This window comes from Lissotriton vulgaris, chromosome 1_1 (assembly GCF_964263255.1).
Source record: "Lissotriton vulgaris chromosome 1_1, aLisVul1.2, whole genome shotgun sequence".
NCBI classification, from domain to species: Eukaryota; Metazoa; Chordata; class Amphibia; order Caudata; family Salamandridae; genus Lissotriton; species Lissotriton vulgaris.
In genome coordinates, this window is record NC_141685.1 from 235,892,410 (window position 1) to 235,896,356 (window position 3,947).

The following is a 3,947-nucleotide window of genomic DNA, read 5'->3' on the forward strand; positions in this document are numbered from 1 at the left end:
AAGTTAAAAATAAAATGTATGCAAATTTTATAATGGAGAATGCGGGCATCGATCCCGCTACCTCTCGCTTGCTAAGCGAGCGCTCTACCATTTGAGCTAATACCTCTGTGTGTTTAATCTGCATAACATTAAAAAAGTAACCTCACTGCCTTCCACACTTTATTTGAAGTCCAATTGCCCATAACAGTGTTCAGTTCACTCCTAACTTATGCCTTACCTCCACTTATGGGATGTTTTACAGTTCAGGTTGGCCTGTTTACTACTCGAATATGAGTGATATTGCGGTGTGTTTATCTAGACTCATACCCTACCTAATCTTGAAGTTAAATTTCCCACCAATGAGAAACCAAGGGAGATACCATTTTTGATACTTATTGCATGTCTAATGCAAGAATAATCACCAGATTATGAGAGTCAATGCAATAATCCTGCAAAAATTACTCATTTTCACCCAACGTGGGGCTCGAACCCACAACCCTGTGATTAAGAGTCTCATGCTCTACCAACTGAGCTAGCCGGGCTCCCACTTCAAGATGGTATGCAGACTAATCATTTTTTATGAAGGAAATCCATTCCTGGACAATTTTTGCGAGTTATTGCATGTCTAATGCAAGATGAATCTCCATATTATGAGAGTCAATGCAATATTCAGGCAAAAATTACTCTTTTTCGCCCGACGTGGGGCTCGAACCCACGACCCTGAGATTAAAAGTCTCATGCTCTACCGACTGAGCTAGCCGGGCTCCCTCCTTAAGACAGTATGCAAACCAATCCCTTTTTGTGAAGAAAATCAAATCCTGGATATTCCTCTACTCTTGTTTTGCAAGGAAAGCCAGGTTTATACATCCTTCAGAGGACAGAGTGTCAAATAAAACAAGAGAAAATGAAAATGGAAGTTGTGGGAACTTCATTTTGAGATTGCATAAGAATTCAAATTCCTCTCACGTGCTAAAGAATACCTGAACCCTTTTGATTAAACCACTTTAGTTGTTATAATGAGACCATATTTGAAAGCCATCTGTGATTTTTCTGTTCTTACTCTGCAATGACCTTGGCAATGACAAGTTAAAAATAAAATGTATGCAAATTTTATAATGGAGAATGCGGGCATCGATCCCGCTACCTCTCACATGCTAAGCGAGCACTCTATCATTTGAGCAAATTCCCCTGTGTATTTAATCTGCATAACATGAGAAAAGTAACCTCACTGCCTTCCACACTTTTTTGAAGTCCAATTGCCCATAACAGTGTTCAGTTCACTCCTAATTTATGCCTTACCTCCACTTATGGGATGTTTTACAGTTCAGGTTGGCCTGTTTACTACTCAAATATGAGTGATATTGCAGTGTGTTCATCTAGACTCATACCCTACCTAATCTTGAAGTAAAATTTCCCACCAATGAGAAACCAAGGGAGATACCATTTTTGATAGTTATTGCATGTCTAATGCAAGAATAATCACCAGATTATGAGAGTCAATGCAATAATCCAGCAAAAATTACTCATTTTCGCCCAACGTGGGGTTCGAACCCACGGCCCTGAGAGTAAGAGTTTCATGCTCTACCGACTGAGCTAGCCGGTTTCTCTCTTCAAGGTGGTATGCAGACTAATCATTTTTTCTTGAAGGAAATCCATTCCTGGACAATTTTTGGGAGTTATTGCATGTCTAATGCAAGATTAATCTCCATATTATGAGAGTCAATGCAATATTCAGGCAAAAGGTACACTTTTTCGCCCAATGTGGGGCTCAAACCTCAACCCTGAGATTAAGAGTCTCATGCTCTACCGACTGAGCTAGCCAGGCTCCCTCCTTAAGACAGTATGCAGACCAATCCCTTTTTGTGAAGAAAATCAAATCCTGGATATTCCTCTACTCTTGTTTTGCAAGGAAAGCCAGATTTATACATCCTTCAGAGGATAGAGTGTCAAAAAAAACAAGAGAAAATGAAAATGGAAGTTGTGAGAACTTCATTTTGAGATTGCATAAGAATTCAAATTCCTCTCACGTGCTAAAGAATACATGAACCCTTTTGATTAAACCACTTTAGTTGTTATAATGAGACCATATTTGAAAGCCATCTGTGATTTTTCTGTTCTTACTCTGCAATGACCTTGGCAATGACAAGTTAAAAATAAAATGTATGCAAATTTTATAATGGAGAATGCGGGCATCAATCCCACTACCTCTCGCTTGCTAAGCGAGCGCTCTACCATTTGAGCTAATTCCCCTGTGTGTTTAATCTGCATAACATTAAAAAAGTAACCTGACTGCCTTCCACACTTTATTTGAAGTCCAATTGCCCATAACAGTGTTCAGTTCACTCCTAACTTATGCCTTACCTCCACTTATGGGATGATTTACAGTTCAGGTTGGCCTGTTTACTACTCGAATATGAGTGATATTGTGGTGTGTTCATCTAGACTCATACCCTACCTAATCTTGATGTTAAATTTCCCACCAATGAGAAACCAAGGGAGATACCATTTCTGATAGTTATTACATGTCTAATGCAAGAATAATCACCAGATTATGAGAGTCCAGCAAAAATTACTAATTTTCGCCCAACGTGGGGCTCGAACCCACGACCCTGTGATTAAGAGTGTCATGCTCTACCGACTGAGCTAGCCGGGCTCCCACTTCAAGATGGTATGCAGACTAATCATTTTTTATGAAGGAAATCCATTCCTGGACAATTTTTGCGAGTTATTGCATGTCTAATGCAAGATGAAGCTCCATATTATGAGAGTCAATGCAATATTCAGGCAAAAAGTACTCGTTTTCGCCCAATGTGGGGCTCGAACCCACGACCCTGAGATTAAGAGTCTCATGCTCTACCGACTGAGCTAGCTGGGCTCCCTCCTTAAGACAGTATGCAGACCAATCCCTTTTTGTGAAGAAAATCAAATCCTGGATATTCCTCTACTCTTGTTTTGCAAGGAAAGCCAGATTTATACATCCTTCAGAGGATAGAGTGTCAAATAAAACAAGAGAAAATGAAAATGGAAGTTGTGAGAACTTCATTTTGAGATTGCATAAGAATCCAAATTCCTCTCACGTGCTAAAGAATACATGAACCCTTTTGATTAAACCACTTCAGTTGTTATAATGAGACCATATTTGAAAGCCATCTGTGATTTTTCTGATCTTACTCTGCATTGACCTTGGCAATGACAAGTTAAAAATAAAATGTATGCAAATTTTATAATGGAGAATGCGGGCATCGATCCCGCTACCTCTCGCATGCTAAGCGAGGGTTCTACCATTTGAGCTAATTCCCCTGTGTGTTTAATCTGCATAACATGAAAAAAGTAACCTGACTGCCTTCCACACTTTATTTGAAGTCCAATTGCCCATAACAGTGTTCAGTTCACTCCTAACTTATGCCTTACCTCCACTTATGGGATGTTTTACAGTTCAGGTTGGCCTGTTTACTCCTTGAATATGAGTGATATTGCGGTGTGTTCATCTAGACTCATACCCTACCTAATCTTGAAGTTAAATTTCCCACCAATGAGAAACCAAGGGAGATACCATTTTTGATACTTATTGCATGTCTAATGCAAGAAAAATCACCAGATTATGAGAGTAAATGCAATAATCCAGCAAAAATTACTCATTTTCGCCCAACGTGGGGCTCGAACCCACGACCCTGTGATTAAGAGTGTCATGCTCTACCAACTGAGCTAGCCGGGCTCCCACTTCAAGATGGTATGCAGACTAATCATTTTTTATGAAGGAAATCCAATCCTGGACAATTTTTGCGAGTTATTGCATGTCTAATGCAAGATGAAGCTCCATATTATGAGAATCAATGCAATATTCAGGCAAAAATTACTCGTTTTCGCCCAACGTGGGGCTCAAACCCATGACCCTGCGATTATGAGTCTCATGCTCTACCGACTGAGCTAGCCGGGATCCCTCCTTAAGAAAGTATGCAGACCAATCA

The 3,947-nt window shown here is 39.9% G+C and overlaps 1 non-coding gene across 1 annotated transcript; it reads right to left on the reverse strand.

Moving 5' to 3' along the window:
• Positions 1 to 670: 670 nt before the first annotated feature.
• TRNAK-UUU (transfer RNA lysine (anticodon UUU)) lies at positions 671 to 743 on the reverse strand. The gene has a single exon. It is a non-coding gene; the product is annotated as a tRNA-Lys (tRNA).
• Between the last annotated feature and the right edge of the window lie 3,204 nt (positions 744 to 3,947).